An 18,951-nucleotide genomic window follows, 5' to 3' on the forward strand; every position below is an offset into this window, starting at 1 on the left:
GATTAAGCAACTTGCTCTGAATCATATAGTCAGTGTGTGTCACAGACAGGACTTGAACTCTGAAGCCTGTTCTCTACCCAACCCACCACCCTTATTTTGTGAAGTCTTTATGATCCTGTTTATTATGTAATTCAGGATTGAGAAATAACTAGCTTTTGGGGGGGTACAATACTTTGTAAAGTCATAGCCATAAAATGAAAATTACTTGAATTAGCAGGCTATTTAGTTAACGTTTGGACAGCTATGACTCCTCCCTAGTTTTGACAAGTAATCTATTCCAAATCTTTTATGATCCAAGAAAACCTAATTTGAAGGTACTGAAAGGAAGTTCATAGGAATTGCAAATAGGAAAGTCCTTTAGGGGTCAGAAGTTCAAGATATGTTAAACACTTGGCTAATGGCTTACAGCCCAAAGTCCCATGCAGTGCATGGAGCACTGGATTAAAATGGAATTGAGAAATATTTAACAAAATAAATAAAAACACAATAAAACATAGAAAATGCTAATATATGTTCTTTCAAGTAAACATGCAAGATATCAGGGATCCTTCCAAAGTGATGAATTGACCCTGTTTCTATTTGAGTTTAACATGAATGATCTAATCTTCCCTTTCTTTTGTAGATCAGAGACCAGAAAAGTGTCACATGTTGGGTCAATGGAATTGGGCAACTACCTTAACTCCCTGTCTAGAATTCCTTCAACTTTATTTCCTATGATTGAGAAAGTAGAGACAATAACTTTGCCAACATCTGGGCTCTAATCCCATCTCTGACATCTGTGTGATGCTGTACAAAGTCTCTAGGTCTCATTTTCCTTATCTGGAAAATGAAGGCGTTGGGTCAGATGAAATTGGAGATTCCTGTGAGTTGCAAAATCCTATTATTTTGAGATCCTACTATTTGTATGCATAACCAGAGCCTTCTATTCATAGCATATGCTTAAAATGTTCTTTTATACTGTTAAGTTGCCTGCATTAGGTAGATGATGAGAAGCAAATTCCCTGAGGCTTCCCCCTGTATCAACATTCACCTCCCATAAGGACTATTCCACTTACCACTGCAGCATGCACTTAACCTCCATGCTTATAATGTTCCCCTTTGATTATACTGTTCATTTTAACTAGGTGCTTGTTGAGAGTAAAGTTGTCTGTTCTTTACTTTCTGTTTATATTAGTGTTGTCTGTCATACTTTGTAAATGTGTAGAGGGGAGGGACCAGATCATTTTAACTTGAATTACGTAGTGTCTACTATGTTCCATTATGCAGTGTTTTTTTCTTGATAATGATAATAACAGTTCTTGACAGTTACTGCAATATAAATCACACAGAAAGGCAGTGAGAGCTAGCATCAGGAAGACTTGGGTTCAAATTCCTTTTCAATGATTTACTATTTGAGCCTAGACAAATAAAACTGTTTCTTAATTTATAAAATTGTAGAAATTATAGTGCCCACCTTAAAAAGTTATTGTGAGTAGCAAGTACTTTGTGAATTTTAAACTGCTATATAAATAAACTATTAATAATAATGAACTTCTATAAAAATATCATTTTATGAAAATTCAGGTTGATAAAAGATGTTAGAGAGTAATTAATTCCTTTTATAAAAAGGTCACTCAATTTAAACAAATAATTCATTTTTAGAGTCCTCTAAAGTCATCATGAATTTAAAATGTAATTCTGATTTTTAAGGCATAATTTTTAGGAATAATATTACATAAAGCAACATATACTTATACAGTTATTCATTAATTCATTCAACAAACACCTAGTAAGCACCTGTGCACAAGTCTTGCCATCAAAATATTTTTATTGTGCTTCATTGTTTTGTGGAGCTAATCTTGGATGCTCAACAAAAGAGCTGACAAATATCACCAATTATAATTCTACCAGAATGTGGTTTCTTTATGAGATGAGGACTATTTCTTACTGCATTCTCAACACATAGAACAATGATCTGCCTTTATAGTACTGGGATATATGTTGACTTTTTCTTAAAGTATCAAATTGTAGATGCCTTAAGTGTGAGTCCAGAATCTGTCTTCCCTTCTATAGGAAATACATTTTTTTCAACTATAGAAACATATGGAGATCATTCACAAGTTTGTCTGAAAAAACCTGGAGGTTTTGGTAGACTTCAGAGTCAATGATTAAATAAATAGTAAATATGACAGCCAGAAACTTAATGCTACTGTTGTTCAGCTTCATCAGCTCTTCATGGCTCTTCATCACTGTGGATCAAGAGATTAAAATTGATCTTGTAACATTTTATTGTTTATTTTATTTACAAGCAATTGATTTTGTCCTGTAACTGCTTAAGTCATGACCCTTTGTCTCAGAACTTGGTTCAGAAATTCAGCTGGTCTGTAACAAATTGAAAGAAGTAAATATTGATTAGGTATTGTATATTTAATTCTGTTATTCTATTCTGTATTTTACATTTTATTTCTCTTTCAAAGTGATCCTACTCTATAACTATACTCTATATTTTATGTGCCACCCAAGCTTTCTCTTTGCTTCTGGGCAAAGCAGTTTATAAGTTCAAAAGTTCAATCTCCTTCTCTGTGGCTGGTGAATAAACTATAGTTGTCCCATGAACCCTGTTAATTAAAGAGAAACTCTGAGCATGGGAATCATTATCTCAGTAACACCTGTAAATCAGACCTGCCAAGGGAAGTTATTACTTTGCATAACCTCAGTCTCTGAGAAGCTGAATATTGTCTGTGTGCCATCTTTGAGAAGTGGACCAAGTTGACTTTGGTCCATCCTGAGCCCCTGTCCTTATAAATCTCAGCTGTTCTTATCTTATGACCAGGTGCCTCCAAGTCTGGTACTTCTGTCTGGTGACTATGACCTTGAGATGCAGCTAGACTACATAAATCCACAAAAATCTAAAATTCCTTTAGAGACAGAGAGGGATGGATCAGATCCCTCAAATGCCTATGTTACCTTCTTTAATGTAGCCAATCATAATTCCCTAAAATCATGATGTTACCAATCTTAAAACCAGTGATGTGAATTTTGTTCTTTTTTTATTTTATGCTTTAAAAAATCTTACCTTCTGTCTAATAATAAATACTAGGTTTTGGTTCCAAGGCAGAAGAACTATAAGAGGTAGGCAATTGGGGGTAAATGATTTCTCCAGGATCACATAACTAGGAAGTGTCTGAGACCATATTTGAACGCAAGACCTTCTATCATATACATCATATCTATAAGGCTTCTATCTTCTATCATATCTATAAGGCTCTTTATCTATTGAGCCACCTAGCTGCCCCTATTTTATGCTTTTAGAATATTTTACACAACCAATTCAGGTCTTTTGGCTACTTTAGGGGCTAGGAGATCTGCCTTATTGGTGGGTATGTACCCATTAATAAAACATAACTATACACAGAGAAGCCTGCCTAAACATACTGTTTTTGTTATAAATTCTGTGGAAATAGTCGTTACTTAATGAATACTAGTTGACTATATGGCTGACTTCAGTATTTCAATGGATCTGTGATCTCAAGGGTAGATATTCTTTCCAGAAATATAGTTGACAACTTATCCATCCATTCTCATCTTGTGTTACTCTTACTTATGTTCTACCACCAATCTTTTATAGGTGGTCCACTCAGCATGATGGATGGCAACCTACCTCTAGGTTTCTAAACATTACCTTGGTATGAGTACAGTAGAACATAGGGTACTGCTCACTACTGCAAGACTAGCTCACCTCTTTTTCCATTCATATCTCTTTGAGGATATCTTTTATGTTACCTTTTTGTGAAGTTCATTGTCGGTAATAAGGCTATTTAAACTCCATCTCCATTTTCATGACCTGTATGTAGGTCATGAAATTATTATTATTATTTATTATTATTTTATTATAGTATATGATATATTACAATATTATATATTATATTATGTATAATATAAATGATATATTATATCATTCATACTATTATTCATGAAAGAATTATTATTCTTTGGAGGTTGTGGCATTCTATAATGTGTAGACTATGTCCTCACTAGAAACATATTTTCAGGAAAAGATAAGTTCTTGTTTCAGGAAGATGCTTTGTGTCATGGATAGTGCTGCACAATTTCCTCAATCTGTTCTCTCCCTACTCTTCAATTCCAGTTCCAGGTCATTTTTCACCTGCAAAGTCTAAGATAAATGTACTTACTGTTGGGCTATTTCAATAAGCTCTCCTTCTAATTACATATCATTATTTGGATAGTTGATTTTCATCCACTTGGTTTTTTTCTATGTAAATAGGTCTTACAGTCAGTGTATATTTTCTTATAAACACACTAGGTATAGATTAAACATTAAGGGAACACTGATAAACTCAAGGGGTTAGAGCACTATGCCTAATACTTTCTCCACTAAGAGGTCCCTCTGCTCTGGTTCAGACCTTCATTACCCCACCTGGACTATCATAATAGCCTGTTGGCAGGACTGCCTGCTTCAAATTCCTCCCCACTCCATTGCATTCAGTCACTAAAGTAATTTAACTAAAGTACATGTTATCTCTTACTTAATAAACTCCAAAAACTTCCTGCCATTTCCAGGATCACATACCAAATCCTCTGTTTGGCATTCAAAGCCTGTCATAACCTAGACCCCTCCCACCTTCTAAGTCTTCTTATATCTTACTTTCTGACAAATATTCTTTGATTCAGTAACACTGATCTCTTCACTGTTCCATGGTCTTGACACTACATAATCTTAGCTCTAGTCATTTTCTCTGACTGTCTCCCGTGCCTAGGATGCTCTCCTTTCTCATCTCCATCTATTCATTTCCTTTAAGCACATCTAAAACCCCATATTCTACAGGAAGCCCTTTCTAATTCTTTCTAAATTCTAATTCCTTCTTTCTCTTTTTTCCTATTTATCCTGTATATAGCATGTGTGTACATATTTGTTTCTTTGTTGTATCCCCATTTGATTGTGAGTTCTTTTAAATCAGAAACTGTCTTTTTGCTTTTTCTTGTCTCCTCAGGGATTAGCATAGTGCCTACAACATAGTAGTTGCTTGTCAAATGTTTATTGACTAACTGGCAAATCAGAACCATGCATGTGTCCTGAACCAGATTCAATCCTGGAGACCATGGTCTAATTTAATAAGCATGGATAGCCTACCTATTTGTAGGCTTTTGCCTTATTAAGTTATTTCCTTAAGGTACTCAGTAATTATTTTCCCAAGTTTCATTTTTATGTATATTATTTGAATTTATTTTTTCATCACTTATGAGTTTGAATATTTGTTGGTGGAAGATAAAAATAAATGTATGATAGGGAGAAAGGAAATTATGAACATTTCTTTCTAGAAATTGAGGTGGGAAAGATCACATTTAACTGGTCAGGAGACTTCAAGGAAGATTTGTTTTAATAAAGGATATTGCTCTAAGGCTTGACATATTTTTGGCTTCAGGGAAAGGGATGAATTTCAATACATGGACATAGAGAAGAATTCAGACATGGAAATTTGTTAGAGGAAGTCATGGTAATGGGAAGGCGATATAGGAAAATAAGGAATAGAGAATAGAACGTTTAAGCTAAAGTCAATTATATAGAAGATATATGAAATAAGACTGGAAAGGCAGATTAGAGCCAAATTTTGGAGAGTTTTGAAAGCCAAGATCAAGAGTTTATATTTAAATTGGCAGATATTGTGATTTTTGAGTAAATGAGAGATGAGATCAAGGTGATACTGTAGGAAAATTGTTAATTTTTTTCAGTCATGTCTGACTTTCTGTGACCTTTTGGGGAGTTTTCTTGGCAAAGGTACTAGAGTGGTGTGCCATTTCCTTCTCCAGCTCATTTTATAGATGAGGAAACTGAGACCAATAGGGTTAAGTGACTTGGTCAAGGTTGCATTGCTAGTTAAGTGTCTGAGGCTGGATTTGAACTAGAAAAGATGAGTCTTTCTGACTCCAGGGTCAGCACTCTATCCATTGCACCATGTAACTGTGGAGGAAGATTACCATAAGGCAGCAACAGTATAAAGGAGACATTGGGGAGGGCATTGACTAAATGCTAGAGGAACAATGTATGCTATTCCAGATATCTAAGGGAGAAAAGAGGAGAGTCTGAACTTACATGGCTCTGGTGGTAACACAAAGAGGAGGTGGGTTGGAGATTGTTAGAGATGGCAGAGGGAGAATTGACAGGACTTGACAGTTGACAGAGTAGTTCATTTAAGGGAAGAGGCTTTTGAAGACTGTCAAACTCTCATCACGATGCCTCCCTAGTTTTAAAAGCCAGAGCTTTTAAACTATTTGACAGTGTCCAGTGGATGAGAAGATAGCAGTACCATCAGATGAGACAGTTAGGAAGAAGAACAGATTTGATGATGAGTTCAGTTTTGAAAGGTTGAATTTGAGGTGCCAAAGTGATACCTAATAGGAAGCTGAGAAAAGACACATGAAGGTATATACAATAAATGGTCATCATTATATTTGTACCAACATTAAAATGTTTTTCTCTGGGGTGAAGTTGGTTTTTAACTTTAAGAAATGTTCTTAAAATAATTTCTTTTAAAGAATCTAGATATCTTTTTTTTATATTGCTCCAAACCATGCTGAAAAGTGTTGTGTTGTTCAGTCCAACTAACATGAGCCTTGTGAAGCAAGACCTGAAAGTGGGAGCTTTGAGCTCTGCTTCCTCTCCATTTTTCTCTTCTTGAGTAGTCCCCAAAATAGACTAAGTGGAGAAAAGATAAGAATGCTGAAAAAATGATTCATCCCTTGTTGACTTTAAATGATCACACTACTGCAAATATTAATAATATGGAAATAGGTTTTGAACAATGATATATGTAAAACCCAATGGAATTGCTCATTGGCTCTGAGAAGGGGGAGGGAGAAGGGGAGAGAAAAAACATGAATCATGTAACCATGGAAAAATATTCTAAATCAATTAATTAAATATGTTTTGAATGGTCCATCCCAAATAATCATTTTTAAAAAGCAAACAAACTTTACTTTCGGTTTTAGTAACAACTCTTAAGGCAGAGGGGCAAAGTTTAGGCAATTGGGGTTAAATGACTTGCTCAGGGTCACATAGCTAGAAAGTGTCTGAGATAAGATTTGAACCCAGGTCCTCCCCACTCCAGGTCAGGCACTCTACTGAACCATCTAGATGCTCCTATCCCCAAACAATTGAAAATCACTCATAGTCATCTTTCCAAATTTTCATTTAGAAGGATTTTTAAACCCTCCATTTTGCTAGCCACTCATGTATTGAGTGACGGGATTTGATTCCATGACCAGTAACTCCTGAAAAGAAGAGTCGGGAGACATCCTTACTATCTAAACCAATTTCCACGCAGAGAGCAGGCAAACCAGCCTAGGCAAAGCAAACAAGGGACCTGGAGGGAAAGATAGGAAGTAGCAAGTGCCAGGGAAGTCAAACCACTACCACTAGCTTGACTACCATCCCCCCTAGGATTTAATGGAAACAACCCAGAACCCTCAACCTAAGAGCCTTTTTAGGCGCCAGGCCAGTGCTCTTAAGCCATCACCCTTTGCAGATGCAGGCTGGTAATTGCTCCTACAGGTGCTGAAGACCCAGAAAAGAAAGTTCTTTGTCACTAAAGTCCTTGATAAACTGTCAGATAGTTCAACATCATAAATTGATATGATTTTCACAGGATAAATGACATTAAAGGAGAAACATTACACCATCTGCTTTGTCGTACCCTAAGGGCTACAGGACTTTTCCATCTGATTTGCCACTGAAACTTTCCATATGTATTATGTCCTCCATTAGGACATGAGCTCCTTTAGAGCAGACACTGCCTAATTATGGTTTGTATTCCTAGGACCTGGTAAACATTTTATTCATTCATCCTAACTCTGAAATTTCAATTTTCCACCTCTAAGAAATATATACTGCCCCACTCTGGAGTCTGAATGTTTATAACAGAATTCAAAGGATATTGAATCTTTTTCTACTAGATTTCCTTAGAGGGAAGTCCTCTTTGACTCCATGAGTCACTGGAAATCCAGGGGAAAGCTAATTTTGTCTGACTTCAAAGGGAAGCATCAGAGGAGGTTTTGCCACCATTCCAGGTGCTGAAAAGAGAGATTTTCTAGATTATAGTTACCCTGCATGGGGTTAATCAGGAGCCTTCTGCTTTCTCAGTAATAATACTTAAATGATATGCACAAGCTCTATCTTTTAAAACTAGGGAGAGACTGTGATGGGTTTTTGACAATGACCATTCTTATTCTCCAGATGTAAGAGGTCTGGTGAGGGGGGATAGAGGCAGACAGACAGACAGACAGACAGAAACAGAAACAGAAATAGAGAGAGGACAAAGAAATTATTTTAGTTTCCTCAGTGATTGTAGTGTGTTGGGAGTTGGAATTAAAATTGTCATTTTAACTCTTTCCTCAAAAGGGAAAACTTCTTATTTCTCTCTTCCTTATTCCCTTATACTGTCGTTTATTCAATTCAACAAGCATATTCAAGTGTTCAACCTAAGCAAAGTACTAAACTTGACATGGTGGTACAAGGAAGAAAAAAAAACAACATTGTCACTGCCTTCCAGGAGTTTGCAGTCTACTAAAAAGAACTTGATATTCACAAATAAGTGCAACATTTTATAGAAGATAATAGAGAAAAATAGATGTGAAATACACCAGGAAAATTTGAAAAGGAAGAGGTCACTTTTAACAGGAGAATTAGGGGAAGTGGCAAATAAATAGGTCTTTGAAGGAAGATTTCAATAGGCATGAATGAGGAAGGAATACATTCCAGGCACATAAAAATGAACACAGATGCAAGAGGACAGTTCAAATATGAGGACCTTGATTACTCCAGTTTTACTGAGATATCGAATTCACAAAGTCTGGTAAAATGAAACACAGTTGGAACATCATAAATTGAAATATAAATAGATTCCTAGCATGGGGGGGGGGCTGAAATACTTTATAGGGGAACCAAATGAGCAGTTATTAAGAACCTGCTATGTGCAAACTCTGTGCTAAGCACTTTACAAATATTTTCTCATTTGCTTAATAAATGTTTATTAATCAGTCCTCAGAACAACCTTCTAAGGTAGATACTCTTGATGCCCATTTTACAAATGAGGAAACAGAGACAGATAGCAGTTAAGTGATTTGCCTGGAGTTACAGAGCTAGTTATAAGGGAGTAAGAGTCTGAAGTCAGATTTGAACTCAGGTAGTTTTCCTGATTCCATTTCAGTGCTCTGTCCTCAGGACCATCTGGATGTAAAATTTTTAATTTAATTTTAAGATTAAAGATGATATTTTCAAATTTTCCAGTAGAGAATAAACTATTATGTGGATTTTTCTTTTTAGCAGGATCCAGTCCCTATTGCGTCCCCTGAATATCTCTAGTTCATGAACAGAAAGTGCAACTGTGTTGTTTTTTTTTTTTGTTTTTGTTTTTTGCAACTGTGTTTTAATGTCAGAAATAAGTTCTAGCTCCTCACATCAGTGCACCAAGCATTGGACAAGATGAGTATAAATAATAGCAAACCTTTGTAAAATGCAAAAAATTGCAAATATCTGTATATGTATATCTGTGTGTGTACATATATATATGCAAATATTGTGTTTATTCAGTCATTTTAGATTGTGTCTAATTCTTAGTGACTCTAAGGTTTTCTTGACAGAGATACTGAGCTGTTTGTCACTTCCTTCTAAGACAAAAGATAAGGGTTTAAAAAAAACTGTAGGCAATATAAAATATCTGAGAGTCTACCTTCCATGACAAACCCCCAAACTGCATGATCACAATGTCAAAACACTTTTCACATAAATAAAGTCAGACCTAAACAATTAACAGTTGGAAGAACATTACTTGCTCATGGGTAGGCTGAGCTAATATAATAAAAATGACAATTCTTCCTAAATTAATTTGCTTATTCAGTGCCATACCAGTTAAACTACCCAAAAATTATCTAATAGAGCTAGAAAAAACAATAACAAAATTCATCTGGAAGAACAAAGGACCTAGAATGTCAAGGGAATTAATGGGGGAAAATGAAGGAAAATGGCTTAGTTGTACCAGATCTCAAATGATATTATAAAACAACAACCATCAGAATAATCTGTTACTGGCTTAAAAATAGAGTGTAGATCCAATGGAATATATTTCACACTCAATATACGATGGTAAAAGACCATAGTAATCCAATGTTTGAAAAACCCAAATATCCAAGCCTTTAGAAGAAGAATTTACTATTTGACAAAAAGTGCTGAGAAAATTGGAAAACAGTATGGCAGAAATTAGGCATAGAGTAACAATGCCTCATGCCTTCTATCAAGGTAAGTCAAAATGGATACATGATTTAGAAATAAAGGGTGACACCATAAACAAATTAGAGGAGTACAAAATAGTTTACCTGTCAGACATATAGATAAGGGAAGAATTTAGGTCAAAACAAGACACAGAGAAAATTAGGAAATAAAAGATAAATAACATTGACTACATTAAATTAAAACATTTCTGCACAAACAAAAGGAATGCAACTGAGATTAAAAGGCAAACAACAAATTGGGAAAAATCTTTATGACAAGTCTCTCTGAAAAAGGCTTCATTTCTCAAATATATAGAGAATGAGTCAAATTTATAAGAATGCAAAACACTGCCTAATTGACAAATGGTCAAAGTATATGAATAGGCAATTCTCAGATGAAGAAATTAAAACTATCTTTAGTCATATAAAAATGCTTCAAATCACTATTAAGTAGAAAAATGCAAATTAAAACAACCTTGAGATACCACCTTGCACCTTGGCTAACATGACAAAAAAGAAAAATGTGGAAAAATTGGGACACTAATACATTGTTGGTGGAACTAAGAATGGATATAACCATCTTAGAAGACCAATCTGGAACCATGTCAAAGGGCCATAAAACTGGAGATATCCTTTGACCCAACAATTACACAGAAGGAACAAACAATCCAAATGTAAATTGAAACATGCCATTCTTCATTTTATTTCCTCCATGAATTTTTCTCTAATATAAGCAATGTGTGTGTCTTTTTCTCACAACATGATGAATAGGGAAATATGTATTAAAAAACAATACATGTACAGCTTATATCATATTACCTGCATATTAAAAATTTTATTGATATATAATTTAGAGACAAATTAAAATAAAAAGAAGGAAAAATAAATATTATGTATTTTCATATACATTTATATGTATATTGAGTCCTGGTTCTCTTGTTGTCAAGTTTGTCCCTCTATCCCTATAGGCCACTCAGCTGCCTACATTCTAGGTAGGTTCATTTTCAAACTAATCCTTTCACTTATCTGAGTTACTACTATCTTGCCAGGCATAAAAATGGCTTTCATCAGTCTGAAGGTTCTTGTGGGTATGCCAGAGTGTTTCTTCTATATGTATAGTCCATGGGTGATTCCCCAGACCTCAAGTGCACTGGATGTTGAAAAAGGTTATACATTTTTAACTATCCATTTCACAGTTTTAGCCTTGAATTCCTTCCAAGCTCTAAATTTATATTCCAGTTCTTGCCTCACCAAACAAGTTATTGTAAAAGTCAGTCTTTGTTTTGGGATGCTTCTGCCTTGTCTTGTTTAAGGGCAGTAAAATAAAATCTGTGTTATAATGAGGTGAAGTTTTTTCAGGCAATTTAAGAGACAGGGAAAGTACTCCTAGAGAGGAAATAATTTTTTTTGGCAGTAAAGTTCGTTATGTAAGCCTTATTGTCCATGTACTTTTTACCTCCCAGGGTTGCTGTGAAGAATGCATTGTATAACCCTTAAAGCATTACATAAATGTAAGTTATCATTTTTATTATTCTGTAAAATTTTATTGAAAATCATTCTGGTATCATGATGGTGGTATGAGAAGAGTAAAAAGTTTAGTAAAATCACTAAAAATTTAGGAATTGCTACTTCTCCAAGAGAAATAATGGTCAAGTTAGACGACTGCTACAATTGCTATAGCATTAGTTTTTCAATATTTTTAAATTTTTATTTATTTTTAACAATCTAGTTATTTGGTTTTTTCTTTTTATAGTTAGATGCTAGTACTTAAATTACATACATCAATAGCCTTTTTGTAGTTATTTATTTTGTCATGTTTAGTTATCTTAATTTTTATCTTCTTGAATATTTGATTTAAAAATAATTACTGCAGTACCTTTTTATATGAAATTTCATTACTTCTAGAAGAAAAAATGGTTCCTAAGAAAATACATCTGTAATTTTATAACAGAAATCTGTGACAAAATTGGATTTAATAGAATTTATAATATACAATGCTTGTTGTATATGGAGAAATAGATATGGACAATGATTTGAATTTGCTTCTTATTCTGCTATTTCCTAGCTCTGAGACTTTAAATAATCTTAGAGTTATTTAGTTTCTTTGGGGCTTAATTGCCTCATATCTAAAATGAAGCCCTTACACTAGATGATGAGAAAACCAATACCCAGAAAGGTTTAGTATGATGGTTAATAATTTTTAAGGACAATTATGCAAATTAAGTCACTAAAATGTCTATACTCTTTGACCCAGAAATTCTACTGCTAGACTTCTACTTTAAGGAGGCCATTAATAAGAAGAAAGTCTTTGTATTTATCAAAATATTTATAGCATTTCTTTTTGTCATAACAAAGGACTGGAAACAACATAGAAGGCCATCTTTTGGCAATTGGCTAAACAACTTATGTTACACAAATGTGATAGAATATTATTGTGCTGTAAAAAATTATGAAAATATAGAAATATGTAATGACATAGGTTTCAATGCAAAGTAATCAGAGCCAAGAAAATAATCTACACAATAATTCAGTAATGTAAATAGAAGGAACAGCTAGCAAAGTCAAATGTGAGCATTGCAAAATTACAAACTAAGAGTAATGAGAAGACATACCAACCCCACTTCTTTTCAGAAGTAAGAGTTCAACAGATTGGTGTATTACATGTGTTTTCAGACTTTTTCCAACGTATTCATTCATCTTATTGATTTTTTTTACCTCCTCTTGTTTTTTTCTTTAAAAATTGTTAAATAGAATGGCTGTCTTTTAGAAGGGAAGGGGAATGGTACTGGAAAAAATCTTGGCGTTATAAAATTATTTATCAATAAAATTTATTTTTAAAAACAATAAAGTGTTCTTTTTAGACTCTATTACTTCTAAAAAATACCATGACCTTTTAATAATTTATATTTTGAACTTTTTATTGGTAGCAATGGCCAGAGGATTCATGACCTAGAATTTAGCTCTAAATTTACTCTAATTTGGGTGAAGCAGTCAATAGAATGCCTGCCCTGTAGTCAGGACGACCTGAATTCAAATCTAGCCTCAGACACTTATTAGCTCTACAACCCTGGGCAAGTTACTTAAACTTGCTTGTCTCAGTTTCCTCATTTGTCAAATGAAATGGAAAAGGAAATGGCAAACCATTTCAGTATTTTTCCAAGGAAACTCTAAATGGAGTCACAAAGAATTGAACAGAACTAATTGACTAAACAGCAACAACAACAACATATTAATAGTCATACTAACTTTTTAAGAATAATATCTCATTTTATCCTCACAATAATGTGGATAGATGCTATTATTATCATCTCTGTTTTATAGATGAAGAAACAGAGCAGAGAGAGGTAAATTGATTTGCCTAGGCTCACACTATTAGTTTTTGTTCGTTTTTAATTTTATTTATTTTTAAATATTTTTCCATGATTCCATGATTCATTTTCTCTCCCTCCATCTTTCCTTCTCCACTCCCAGATCTGACAAGCAATTCCACTGAGTTATACATGTGTTATCACTAGATACCCATTTTCATGTTATTCATTTTTTATTATAGAGTGATCTTTTAAAATCAACATCCCAGATCATATACCCATGTAAACAAGTGATAAATCATGGTTTCTTTCTGCGTTTCTACTCCCACAGTTCTTTTTCTCAATGGGCTGACACCATTAGTAAAGAGTCTGAGACAGTATTTGAACTTAGGTCTTTTTGACTCCAGGTCCAGAATTCTATCCCTTTTGCCACCTAATTGCCTCACTGTAGCATGCTCAATGCAAACTCATGCTACTTAATGAATCTGATCATCAGATATCAGTCTGTGATCAGGATCATCCTCTGAACTTTTCTAGTTTAGTGGATAAAGCCAGAATTGAACTCTTGTTGCCATGATAAGATATCCAAAGAGAACTTTTGTGGTTATCAAGGCTGATTGAGAAAAAAAAAACCCAACTTAAAATTAAAAACCACCAACAAATAACATTATGACAGAAAATACCAGGAGCTTCTTCCCACTTAGAAAATTCAAGAAATCATTCATTTTGGAAAGACAAATATCACATTCAATCAATTAATATAATCCACAAGCATTTATTTTTAGCATCTCCTATGAACCTGGTGATGTTTTCTGCAATGAAGATATAAAAATAGAGTATCTTCCATCAGTGGATTTATATTCTCTCTGGGAAGATCGCATGTATACAGATAAGTTCATACAAAATTAATACAAGTTAATTTTGAGGAAATGGCTGTGAGAATTAAAATTAATATCCAAATACTCCAAGTATTATAAGGTTTATTAATACTAACTTGAAGCAAAGGAAAATAAAAACTAGAGAGCTCACCCAGCTACATGTGGGGGAAAAAAGAGAGCCAGAGGGGAGTTACACACAACTATATACAAATAATGTAAGCAGGGAAAGTGGGGATGAAGGAGGAAAGGGATGCTGGAAGATGGAGTTCAAAGGTACAAAATTTCTATTTATATATGGCAGTACTTACAGGGTATCAGGAAAGACTGGTAGGTGGTGCAGTGCTATAAGTCAGTAAGATTAAAGTTCAAATCTAGCCTCAGATACTTTCTAACTGTGTGATTCTGAATGGTCACTTTACCTCTGTGATGAGGAAAATTAATGTTGGCTTATGTTATCTAGTAGCAATACTTCTATGAATCCATTCACTCTAACTCTAGCTTCTGAAAATCAGGCAGTTTCTCAAAGGCTTAGCCGAGTAGTCAGTTAATCATTCCCAGGCCACAAGTTATTTAACTGGACAGAGGCCCTTGTCTTTTGTTAAGGCAAGATGGAAATCCCTATGATTTCTGTATCTCCAAACAAAAATCCACCCTCCAATCACATTCCCATTTTTGTCCCTGCTAGACATATCATCTAGATTTGAGGTGAATTGGTCTACAACAGAGGGAAGAGTCAGTGAAAATCTGATTGAGACAACTTATGTTTTTCTAGTTAATGACTGCTAGAGGAAACAGGGTTTCAGAAACTAGTTGACATCATATTTCTTAAAGTACCAGAGAAGGGCAGGCAGGCCACTTTTCCTGAGTTTAATGAAGTTGCAGGAATCCACCCACCTGAAGAGCAATCCTTTCACCTCCCTATGATGAAGTAATGGGGAAGGAGTTCAGATTTTTTCCAACTCCCCTTTTATTATATCCACCAACTGGGACTGCCAAGAGAAGTCCAAATGATGTCCTGTCAGGCCAATCAGAAGAAAGATACAATGGTTAAAAGGCTCTACAGCTCCTTGTTCCTTGCCTTTCTGTGCAAAGCCGTCTGTGATTATGTGATCACCCCATTCTTTATTAATAGATTGTATGTCCCTATTTTTTAAATCTTCTTATACTCAGAGAAATGGCCACATTTTATTTATTGGTTAAAATTCTGAGTGCTACAGCTACCCCAGTTCCTTCACCTATAAAATGGAAATAATCATGGCACCTACCTTGCAGGACTATTGTAAGGCTCAAAATACATAATAATATAGGGATTTTGCACTACTTAAAAATTATATAAGATGTTAACTATTTGGATAATTGAGAGATGTGGAAACAGAATACCAGCGCTGGAGGAGATCTGAAAATTTATGTGCTTTCAGTCTCCTTCCCCGTAACATGACTCCCCTCTACAGCAGGCCCTATAAGTAATCTTCCTTCTTCTGCATGAGCACATCTGGCATTTATGCATATAGATTAGTTCTTTGAGAAGCATATTGATACTCTCTCAGGCAAGGTCATTAAGAAACAAGAAGAGAATTCCCGTTCCCTCTTTAATACCAGAAAGACGATTTTTGCCCACTGTCATACTTAGTGATTGTTATGGCATGTTTGCCATAACATTTGCTTGGGAAAAGCAAAATGACCTGCATTTTTAGCAGCATGACGAACATACCCAGTAACTGTGGCTCACTGATGTTGTTTTAAATATGATTCATAGAATCCCAGGAAGCTGCTTTTTAGGACTGACAAAATATTACTGAGTGACTTTTCCTGAAAAGCAAAGAACTGATTGCATAACTTCCACTCATCTTTAGAACTCCTATCCTGGGGGCGCTGCCATTTTGATTCGTGCCTAAATGTAAAAAAGCCCACTTAGCCCATTAAATCTAGCTGACCCTTCATTCCAGGCCATAATTCCCTTTCACATGCTCTCCAGCTATCCATCCAGACCATTTTGCTATGTGACTGTCATATGTATGTACCCCTTATTCACTTCCTAATCCATTTTATCTCTTTAGCTCTCTTACTCTAGGTACATTTATCAAAACCAACAGTACCATTGGCTAGTGAATAGAGGATTCAGGACTGGAATTCAAATCTTCTTACTCTCAGTGTATTATATTAATGATTTGTGGCATCTTGAAGCATCATTTTGCTTATGCCATTCTCTAATTTAGAAATATAAAGAAATTTCCTTTTAATGTTATGTTGATGATTCTTGTGTCATCAATAAACAAAAGTTCCTTATTCCCAACCATTTTTTGTTAAAAAAGAAAAGCAGTTAAATAAAACTAATGGGTACCATGACCACATATGACAAAAAAATGTAGCAATTCACATATATAATATCCACCACCTTTTCAAATGAGCAGTAAGCAGATTGCATATGTAACAGACTTCTACAAATCGAAGTAAGTCAGACCACTAGAGAGAAATTTCATTTTCCTCATTCCTCCTCCCAAGAATTTTTAATGTCTAGATCTCTTGAAAGTACCTCCCTTCTTAGACTTATAGAACCAGTGCGTGCCAAAGTTAAAGGGGACTTAGATTTATCCAGACAAATTTTATCCTTTTACTTCTATCAAATTATTTTATTTGATTTATTCAGCACCTTAACTCAAAATAACTTGATTTAGAATGCTAGAATCTTAGGATTCATGGGAAGGAAAACAAATCCCCTTGTTTGTTGTGGTCAGAAAATGCTTCTCAGAGAATTTGGAGATTCAATTTGGTTTTGAAAAATGAATAGGATTCAGAGATCTAGAGGAGATATCATTATGAGAGGAAATCCATGTGTTTCTTTTCTTTTCTTTTTTTCAAAGATGAGATTTAGTACCAGGAGACCTGAGTTCAAATTTTGACTTGGCAACTTACTATGTGACTTTGGGTTAGTCACTTAGTCTCAGTTTTCTCATCTATAAAATGATGGCGTTGGACTATATGGCATCTAATGTCTCTTACAACTCTATACCTATGGCTCAATGGTTATAAAAAATGATTTAAAGGTCACTTGTGGCACATTGACTACTTTAAATCAGAAAGTAAAATGACTACAGAAATTAAATGGAGGAGAATATTCCCTACTTCATAGACAATTAAACTTTTCAAAAGCTTCTCTCTTTGCAATAATTCTGTCTTTTTTTAAAATCTATCATTCGTTCTTTCACTTTTTACTACCATTGTGTGCCTGACTTATCTGTTCCATTGTTCCATGAAACTTTTGTCATCGAGTTCCCTTGTTTTATATATATAGTAATTCCTAATAGATAAATGACTAAAGAATACGGACAATTCTCAGAAAAAGGAATGCAACCCATCAAAAACCACATAAAAAGTCCAAATCATTAATAATTAGAGAAAGGCAAATGAAAACAGCCCTGGAAATTCACCTTACATCCACCAGATTGGCAGAGGTGATAAAAAAAGAGCATGGCAATTATAATAGAGGATGAAGGAGAACTGGCACACTAATTTATTGTGGGTGAAGCTAATACCAGAATTTCTAAAACTGGTCCAGTCATTCTAGGAAGCAATTTGGAAGTGTAGTCAACAGGTTACTAACCTGTGTGGTATCCTTTGACCAAGTAATACCACTCTTTGGCATTTTCCAACAAAGAGAACAAAAAAGACAGAAATATACAAAATTATTTTCATTCTATCAAAGAACTTGAGAAGGAAGGGAATACCAGTTAATCAGCAAATGGCTGAATAAATTATAGCCTATGAATGTAATAGGATATCATTGACAAGATGGAGGAGCAAATTCAGGAAAACATGGAAAGACTTGTATAGACCTATGCACAGTGAATTGAGTTGAATCAGAAAAAATTATATAATGACTACAATAACGTAAAGGAAAACCACTGTGAAAGAACTGTGATGAATATGGTTACAATCACAGCTCTAGAAGATGGATGAAGTTCCTCACTTCTTTAACAGAGAAACAATGACTAGAAGTGGGAAATGAGGCATATGCCTTCTGATAAGGCCAATAAGCAAATATTTGTAGTTGTGTGTGTGTATATATATATATATATATATATATATATATTCATTCATCCATTTATTTATTTATTTGTTTGTTTGTTTATTTGTTTATTTGTTTTGCAGCCACTGTTGGGCACCAAAGGCCAGAGTACTTCTTCCTCTGTCCACTAAGGGACCCATCTGCTCCAAATCCGAACTCATGGGTTCAGAGTAGGTTCAGTTCTGGGGGAGTCTGGCCTCTAATGAGAAGTTTAGCTCTTTTTTCTCATACTTTGAATTTTTATATCACCCAGCCTTATAGGCCCAAGGAAAATTACTTATATCATGTCCTTACTTCATTTCTAGAATCTCCTCATAGAATGGCCAAAAGAAACTTAATGTACAATATGAATCAGGTATGGACTTGTATTTATTTCCCTACATATAAAAGAAATGTTAAGCACAAACCCTATAGTGACAGAAAGGCTGCCTGGACA

This window comes from Gracilinanus agilis, chromosome 2, assembly GCF_016433145.1.
Source record: "Gracilinanus agilis isolate LMUSP501 chromosome 2, AgileGrace, whole genome shotgun sequence".
NCBI lineage: Eukaryota > Metazoa > Chordata > Mammalia > Didelphimorphia > Didelphidae > Gracilinanus > Gracilinanus agilis.